At 41.6% G+C, this 9,955-nt stretch overlaps 1 long non-coding RNA gene across 1 annotated transcript; it reads right to left on the bottom strand.

Annotated features, from left to right (window-relative positions):
- Positions 1–588: 588 nt before the first annotated feature.
- On the bottom strand, positions 589–9,060 carry LOC310673682. The gene is made up of 3 exons (XR_014509185.1): positions 8,941–9,060; positions 4,618–4,720; positions 589–745 (listed from the first exon to the last, which is right to left on the bottom strand). It is a non-coding gene; the product is annotated as an uncharacterized lncRNA (long non-coding RNA).
- Between the last annotated feature and the right edge of the window lie 895 nt (positions 9,061–9,955).

The following is a 9,955-nucleotide window of genomic DNA, read 5'->3' as shown; positions in this document are numbered from 1 at the left end:
CCCCATGTGCTGTTCAAGAGGTTCTCCTGACTCCCCAGAGCAAACTGAGGGGGCATGTGATGGTGGGGAAGCCCTGGTGGGCTATTGGGAGCCCTTGGGCTGGATCCTGCTACCAAAACTACTTAGTTGACTCCAGCCCAAAGTCAGGAAAGTAGTACATACATCACTCTGAGGGTGATCAGAGTCTTTCAAAACAAGTATTTGGGAAGAGGGTACCATGTGCACTACAAAGATTCCTCCCAATAACAAACACAGGATACAAGCGGGCCAAACTTAAAATATTAATTCTTATTGATTTTAATGGGAAACAAGATACCGAATCCCAGCCAACTTCGGCTGGATCATACTAACCTCTGTGTTTATACAGATGCCTGAGCTAACTTAAGATGAGCTCTCCCACCCTAAAGTAGTTGGGGCATCTGAATGAATATGTCAGATGGTAGGATTATCACTTTTTCATTCCCATTCTTGACAAAATTACCTCATAACTTGCTGAAAGGACACGCTGCATCTGGAGACACTATGACATCAAGAAAAAGGAGACCTAGCCATAGTTTCCCAAATAAACAATGCATCTATTGGGTTGCATTGATTGTTTATTTGGCTGCTTTTCTTGGTTTTCTACAACATATAAATGCTATTATGCGTAGACTATAATAGTGGACGAAGAATAACCAGGAATGAGTTTGAGCTAGTCCAGAGGCGAAGATTTCTGCAGCTTCCAGGATCATTCTCTTATCCTTTTCTATATGAAAACAATAATTAAAAACGGAGGTCTCAGAAGGAAATAAGATTGGCAATGATTATTAATGCAAGCCATCAGCAACTGTAAAAACAACCTGAGGCCATCGAGTAATGTCGTTGTTTTTTCAATAAAGCCACTCACTGCTTTGTAAGAACAACCATCGGTATGCCTACAGCACTTCTTAGCTTATCTTAGAGTGTAATTACAAAAAAACCTTTGCATCAGTTCCAGGCTGATGAACAAAAGACTGATTTTTCATTGTCAACACACACACACACACACACACACACACACATTCTTATTGACTTCTTAAATCTTCCTTCTTCCCCCAGCGAATCACTTTTTTCATTATAACCTGTATACTATTTGATAACCACCAGGGCTTTTTTTTCCATCCGGAACCCAGTTCTGGCACCTTTCAGGTGGGCATCATTGCCATTAGAAGAGAACAAGGGAGGCATTCATTGTGAGTTCCGGCACCTCTTTTTCTAGAAAAATAGCACAGATAACCACCACCATGGTCTATTTGAAAAACCCTACCATCACCATAGTTGGCACAGTGCTCTTGCACGAGATTGCAGCCCCCAAAGACGAGTGTCTTCTGGGGCTGTGCATTAGAGCATTTTGGTAAGGGTATGTGATGCCCATTATGGGTAGGAGATGCACAATCATCTGTCCTGTTTAGAGGGGCCAAATATGGACCAGGGAATTTGGGTTGTCTGCTCCACAGGGGCTTCCAGTACTGATCTTTGCACGAGATGCACTGTGACAAATCCACTGTGGGTTTGCATGAATGAAACAGTTCTTCCACATATTATCACTGGATGAAGCAGCTATTATTTTATTTTCACAACTATATTATGGATGTCATCCTGATGCGGGATCTGAGTAGTATGAGTCATCGTCTCCTTACATTGCTTTAATAGAAAGTACATATACATCAGGGCAGCTAAATGCAGTTTCAAAGACTTAAATAAAGCCTCTTGGGGCTTTTATGAAGATTGATGTCATCATTAGCTGTAGCTCCTTTCCGCCTAGCTTATCGTTAGATTTGTGGCTCAAGTTGAGCTATAACTAAACACAGCTTCCCGTTCATAATATTCTTCGGGATGAAGAGCCAAGCAAAGATTATAGTTTTCTTCTCAGCAAATCACTGGAGGTAACAGTGCAATGCTACAACTTTTATGAGTTTTTATAGAACACACTGAAATTATTAGGAACATAAGATGATCCTTCTGGATGAGGCAAGTGGCCCATGTAGTCCAGCATCCCGTTAGTTGAACTGTGAACTCTCATCAAGAACAAAACTGAAATTAGAAAATATGGATTCAGATAAAGCTGGCATTTTGATGGATGCAACAGAGCCTCTGAGAGAAGAGTGCAGCCATTACTGCCCAGATCTCATGGTGCCTTACAATATACCAGACTCCCTGCCGTCCCATCTCACCCCTCACTGTCCTGGTAGCAGCAGCAACGACCCCACTGCCAGGAAGATAGCTTTGTGTGGTGTAGTGGTTAAGAGTGATAGACTCGTAATCTGGGGAACAGGGTTCGTGGCTCCGCTCCTCCACATGCATCTGCTGGGTGACCTTGGGCCAGTCACACTTCTCTGAAGTCTCTCAGCCCCACTCACCTCACAGAGTGTTTGTTGTGGGGGAGGAAGGGAAAGGAGAATGTTAGCTGCTTTGAGACTCCTTCGGGGAGTGATATCAAATGCAAACAACTCCTCCTCCTCCTCTTCTTCTTCTTCTTTGTGACTCTGCTTCACCAGGCAAATTGCTTCTGTGGCAAAGGGTGGTGGCCTCTGGACAACAAGAGTCTCATGACCTGAGCCCTGGCTATAAGAACCAGATATTTGTTCTTTGAAAAGTTGACAGCTTTTGAAGAAAGTAGACAATGTAGTCTTTCATCTTCACATCTTGTACAGATGAATGACCAGGTGTAAAGACTGGACATCTGTACTTCCTCCTTTTTCTTCCTAGCACGATGACTTCCCAGGGTAGTTGCTCCCCCACTTTTTTTTTTAATATGCAAGTTAGTCAGCCATGGCACCCGCCAATTAGCCATTCAAAAGAAAGGAGAGTTCATTGAAAAGAACTCTGTGCTCTTTTGATTCGTGGGCTTTATTTTGCTCACATTTTCATTAACCTTTACATTTGGAAAGTCTATCATTCTATCTTGCAAGAATAGGGGTTTGCTATTTGCAGAGACCTAACAAAAGTCCATTAATATTGTTGAAACATAATCAGTATATTGAACTTCAAATTCTAAAGTCAAATACTATTGTTAACAGTATTCCATTTACTATTAATCACACCACCCTTGTTAGAGAAAGTCTTTGGATTGAATAGGGTTATTGAGGACTATAAATCATATAATTATGTAAAGTCATTCCAAGTCTATTGGTGTGATGAATAAATTCATATTTAAACTCTATTCCATTTTGGTGAAAGTCTGAAGAAATAAAAGTCCAATGCAAAATTTTCGGTATATGGTTACCTTATATTGGTTGGGGTTTTTTTTACATTAAAAATGTGGTCTAAGAGACCTGACTTGAAATAAAAGACAATTTTATTTGTATTTGTAGTTTCAGCTTTTGTCTGAAACATCATGGAACATGCTATAATTTAATGCAATAATTGTGTTTAATATTTTTGATGGCCAGTTCAAAAAAGGATAAGTAAAGACCCATAATCTGCTAATGTCCCAGTTAGACTATTGCAGTGCTTTATATGTAGCACTGAATTTCATAAATTTCAGTTAGGTTTTTAACTGCATCCTAAAGAGCCAATGACACTTCCATGCCACACATTTAAATCCAACACACATTTAAATCACTTAACCCCCCCGCAAAGAATCATGGGAATTGTAGTTTCCCCACTCATTGGGCTACAGTTCCTAGCACCCTTAACAAACTATGGTTCCTAGACTTCTTTTGGAGACATCATCTTGTTTACAAGTTACGAGTATATATATTTTATGTTCACTGTGTTGCTGTTTGCATGTTCAATGGGGTTGTGTGAAGTAAGGTTGTGTTAAAGGTAAAGGTAAAGGTACCCCTGCCCATATGGGCCAGTCTTGACAGACTCTAGGGTTGTGCGCCCATCTCACTCAAGAGGCCGGGGGCCAGCGCTGTCCGAAGACACTTCCGGGTCACGTGGCCAGCGCGACAATGCTGCTCTGGCGAGCCAGAGCCGCACACGGAAACACCGTTTACCTTCCCGCTAGTAAGCGGTCCCTATTTATCTACTTGCACCCGGAGGTGCTTTCGAACTGCTAGGTTGGCAGGCGCTGGGACCGAACAACGGGAGCGCACCCCGCCGTGGGGATTCGAACCGCCGACCTTTCGATCGGCAAGCCCGCTGTGGGTTAAAGCCTCAGTGCCACCCCCTTCTTTAATGTTTTTTCTTTCTTTTCAATCCTTGAGCATGTTGTGGATCACTACTACCACATTTTTTTCGCTCGTTCTAACACCCACTATGCCTCCATGCACAAGGAATATTCTGGGAGTGGGTGGACCTTGGATATGCAAACATAGCATTGTGATGCAAATTTCAACTACCGTGATAAGAAAACTGCAATAACATTGCTATTGCAAGAATACTAGTTACGCTCCACATAATTCTTCCACTGTATTGACACAATTCCTCCCTACCATGTTGGTGCCAGCCCATGCAGTTGAGCCTAAGCGAGCCTTAGAGATGGATGCCGTATGTATAGGAGTTAGAACCACCACCCCAGTCAGCAGCAGTGTAGAAGGTGGCAAGTCTTTGCTGGAGTATGGATGCTTACACTTAATGTGCTGGAAGGAGAGGCAGGTGTAAGTTAATGCATGACATCCAAGCAGTGCACCCTTGGTGATCAGTTATTACCTTTCAGGAATAAGGAAAGGATTATTGGTGTTCAGGATCCCAGAAAGACAAGGCCAGGAGCAACACACATTGTAGCTCAGGATCAGTTTAGCATCTGTACTCCCTATAAAACAGAGAGTCTTAACTAGGGGCGTGGGTGAGTATTCAGTCCTCGAGGTACACAAAGAAAGTCAAAGGAGCATAACATGAGTACAGTTTTACACAGTGGAGCTGTGATATGCATACTTACATATGTCCTGTTGCATCACGTCCTGTTCTATCGATTTATGTGAGCGTGGGTGGTACAGAGCACTTTCAGAATGTACTGATAATCAATATGATGCCTTCTCGGTGCCACAAGTTGAGAGTGATGTTTATTTCCTCCCAGGAGAAGCCACGCTCAGGGTAGAACATGAAGGCCAATGGAGGAGCCAGCTTCTTAGGCGATTCAAGATGGGGCTTGGCCCAAGTCAATCAACTCTTAAATGGATGCCAATATGCTTAGCTGATATGAAGCCAAGTCCCAATTTAGGGATCTAGTGTGGACCAGAGTGGACCAATCCTATCTCTTCCACTTAGTCAGCTAACGTGATCTGCTGTGGAGGAGGACCTGAGTCACAGAGTGGGCATCATTAACTAGCCATGCCAGATACAGTCAGCCAGGAGGTGTGTGCCGAGTTGAGAACCCACCTTTGCGAAGGGAATAAGTGCTGGCTAGAGTATAATATTGCTGTTGCAAGGGTACATGCTACTACCGATCAAGATTTACTCTTTATATATATATAAAAAGCATAGTGCATGCATAGCTATCATTTATTTATTGTGCAAACCTCTTATTTTAGTATCTAAACGCAAGTTGACAACTGAGATCCATTATTCACATTTTCTTACCATTTGTGTGAAAAATCTGAATTCTGTAATGTAAAACTTGTTGTTATTGAATAATACATGTTATTACAGGAAACTTAGCAATGCATATTCTACATGGTAGAGAATGCCAGCCTCCTGCTCTGCTGCACTCCTGTTTCTCAGCTTGCCATAAGAAAAGGATGTATACCAAGAGCTTGATGTTTACTGTCAGTCTAATGAGTTCTACTCTTCAGCAGTCATGTTATGGTTCTGGTATTTTTTCAAAGTATGTCTTTTGTAAGAAAAATCGAATTTACTTCAGATCCAGAAATAATCAAACATTTATAGATATTTAAATCTCAAAAAATTCAGAAGGGCTTATATGCTGCTGAATATGTGTGTGTTCAAATTTCCGTTTCATTCATATGTTTTTGGTGAATTCTAAACAACATGAAGGACACAGTCAACTTCCTGAACTGTAGGGAGCACAGCCTTTAAGATAGGTGGGTGATGATCAGCAAGGGATGGAGCCATGAGGGAATTATAGACTGAATTGAGATTGGATGTACAGATTAATCCTTTTTCAAATGTGTTAGGCTGATGTGCTTTAACTGTAGGAATAGTTGGGCAATTTAGCATGTTCCTCGGGGTTGCTGAAACCTCTCTGTTAGGAGACTTTTAGAGAGACTGGATAAGTTTCTGTTAGGGAGGGGATGATCCAGTCATTTCAATCACATCTCAGGAGAAATCGACTCAGCTATACAGCTGCAAATAAAATGTTTTACGTGAGTCTTACATGCAATATACAATGTGATATTAGATGGCGATGGTGAGCCTTATGGAAAATTCAATGTATTTTTAAAACCACTTTAAAAAGAAGCATTTTCAGAACGTTTTTTATATGTGTGTAGATTCCACCCTAGTCACACTGTAAGGTGCTTCCAGCAGCAAGGTGTGCTGATCCAAGTTGATCCATTTGCCTTTCCATGTCCGTTTTGGTTCGTCAGTCTGGATGTTTTGGTTACCTAAGATAAACCTTGAAGAATCACTGAATAACTTGTGGGGAAAGTTACGTTTGTTGTTTATTTCCATTCAGCCAGCAATTTCTAAGGGCCTAACCCCAAGGGTTGCCAACCTTTTGCAGCCAATTTAAATTAGAAAAAGTGTCGTGTACACATGCACCCAAATACACACAGTATCCCCTCTAGCCCCACAAACCCTTTGAGAAAAGCCTTCTTGTGGCTATAGTTGGTGTGTGTGTGTGTGTGTGTGTGTGTATCACTGTGGTCTAAACCACTGAGCCTCTTCGACTTGCTGATCAGAAGGGCGACGGGGTGAGCTCCCATTGATCTGTCCCGGCTTCTGCCAACCTAGCAGTTCAAGAGCACAAAAGTGCAAGTAGATAAATAGGTACTGCTCCTGTGGGAAGGTAAACGGCGTTTCCGTGTGCTCCGGTTTCCGTCACAGTGTTCCATTGCACCAGAAGCGGTTTAGTCATGCTGGCCACATGACCCGGAAAGCTGTCTGTGGACAAACGCTGGCTCCCTCGGCCTGAAGCAAGATGAGTGCCACAATCCCATAGTCACATTTGACTGGACTTAACTGCCCAGGGATCCTTTACCTTTACCTTTTTACCTGTTTGTGTGTGTAATTGCTTTAACTCCACACACACACACACACACACACAGAGTTTTATACATGTTCATTATATTTATTGCTTTGGGGTGCCTCATGAGAAGTGATTCATAAATGGAATACAATAAAAGACATTTCATGTCTAATTTGCGGGGTGGGGACAGAAGGGACAGGGTGTTGTGGGTACCAGGGAAGGCATCTGTGGGTGTGCCCATGGACACTGCATTGGCAGCCCATGGTTCATCCAGATTTCTAGCTTTAAGTTCATAAGGGGGGTTTGGATTAGAAGACTTCATGGTCCCATCCAACTCTACAATTCTATGATTCTATGAAAAGTTGCTGCATCATAACAAGTGGTTTTTGTGGCAGCTTGCTATGATCTCAGCCTGTAAATCTCTCAAGGTTAGAGGAGGAAAACCTTAAATCTGTCGTGCAAAAGCTTAGTGTGCCTCTGAACTTAAGCACCGATCTCATTTGTGGATAAGGTTCATTTGAGCATTAGCAAAATGATCTTAATATATCATCTTTACTGTTGCTAAGCAGGAGTTATAAATGTCTTCCTGTGTGGTAGGTCTGCAAACAGTGAGTCATTACAAGTTACACCTCTGCTTGAAAGAACCTAATTTAAGATAACAAAGGATAAATGCAAAGGTCAGAGTTGGGGACAAAAAATCTATTATTTAAATGCAAGACATGAAAGCTCCCTTATAAAAGATGGCACTGAGATTATGAGAAAATTATGATGTGAACAGAATAATGTTATTCAGATTTCCAGTACCGCAAGAAATATCTCTATGGAACATAAATACCACCAAATGTTAATTGCCAAGCAATTATTCTGAATGTCTGTTGCCAGTGCAGCTTTTATGAAGGTTTTGATAAGTGATTTTTTTCCCACTACACAGGTCACAAGAGCAGCATCCTCCTAACCAAGACCGCCTTTAGTAATCCAAAATTAGCACAGCTCAGATTTAGACAAGGGCACCTGCCCTTTCTTTTGTGCCACTGAATTTACATTTGTGAAAGTCATCTCAATAGCTATTTTTAAAATGAAAAGGGATGGTATATTTAGGATGAGCTGCAGGAAGTTAATTAAAATTGGTTCTTTGACTGGCTAGTTTAGCATGCCACCCTTAGTTAGAGCCATTCACGGAAACATTCTCGCCTGCATTGGTTGTTGTAAATGGCATGTCCATGTTTAATTCATTGCTCTTGGAAGAGAAGACGTAAGGATACAGAGGTTAACAAAAGAGCAGCCGCTGCTTTGCTGAGAATAAAGGTAAAGGGACCCCTGACCATTAGGTCCAGTCGTGGCCGACTCTGGGGTTGCGGCGCTCATCTCGCTTTACTGGCTGAGGGAGCTGGCGTACAGCTTCCGGGTCATGTGGCCAACATGACTAAGCTGCTTCTGGCAAACCAGAGCAGCGCATGGAAACACCGTTTACCTTCCCGTCAGAGCGGTTCCTATCTATCTACTTGCACTTTGACGTGCTTTCGAACTGCTAGGTTGGCAGGAGCAGGGACCGAGCAACGGGAGCTCACCCCGTCGCGGGGATTTGAACCGCTGACCTTCTGATCAGCAAGCCCTAGGCTCTGTGGTTTAACCCACAGTGCCACCCGCGTCCTGTATGAGGACTGTTAGCGATGTACAAACCCCACTCCACACAATATTTGGTGCAAGATTTATGTAAATCTCTCCTAAATGCATGTAATTAATTTAAACATACACATGTGCATTTAATTATGTGTATAATACATATGAAAAGAAAGATTTCCTGTGAAAATACATACTAATAGCACTAATAACAATGATATGTAAAATACTAACAATTATTAAGAAATAAACTAGATCACACTTACTTGAATGGCGTTTTGCGAACTGCATCCTTCACTAGAACAAACCCCACCCTTGACAGTTTAGCAAATATGGAAATCATTAAATTCAATCTGCTTAAAACAATTTCTGTTTTGATCCATCCCTGTAATACAATTTCTACAATAGTGGTTTCAGATGAAGATGGTTTTTACTTTATTTTAAATAGATGGGTAAAGCTTGAGGTGTGTCCTTTCAGGTGGTTCTTAGCTCAAGAAATGTTAAACGTTCTTCAAATTTGTGTGTAACTGATTGTGGGTTTTTTAATCTTCACTGTCAGTTCAGTTTCAAGTAGGCTTGTCTTTGAAAGTTCTCCACCAAAAGCATGAGCTAATTTAGGCTGCAATCCTATACTCACTTACCTGGGAGTAATTAATTCCATGGAACTCAATGAGACTTTTTTGGTGTTGTTAGAATGTTGTTGCAAATGAAGCTGGCAAATGGCAAAAGTTAGTTGAGTAGAAGATGGCAGGATGCCTCCTTTCAATTTGTATCTTCTGACTGAGAGTGTAATTATCATTTTGCCACAAGCACACTCAAATCTGGCTGAGAGCCTGGATAGGGGGAAAATGCAGCTTACTGTATATCCAAGGATTTTATGAATTACTCTTAGTTATGTCTTTTTAGCTTTAACCCCTGATAAGTTTTGATAGTCTCATAGAATCAGAAACCTCAGTAATTCTGGAAAACCATCTTACTCAAGAGAAAATGTGCTATTTTCCTCTCTCAGTGTTTCTATGCCATTTCACAAATTTATTTTCTACATCACTGAATCCTATGCTGAATTGTATGCCTACCTCACAGCTATTAAAAACACAGAGTGAAAATAGGATTCTGTTAACACCAGAATGGTCTCTTCTGAAAATCAATCCCATAATCCAGACTAGCATGCTACACGCAGAGAGCCAGATGAACAAACTGCTTCTTGTCAGGGGCACCAGCACATTTAGGCACAATAAAATGATACAAAAGGCAATGCTAGTTATTTGCCTCATTCCCCTC

Source organism: Podarcis tiliguerta, assembly GCF_965153285.1.
Source record: "Podarcis tiliguerta genome assembly, chromosome: 3".
NCBI lineage: Eukaryota > Metazoa > Chordata > Lepidosauria > Squamata > Lacertidae > Podarcis > Podarcis tiliguerta.
Note: the sequence above shows the minus strand (reverse complement) of the source record. Positions and strands in the feature narration are given on the sequence as shown.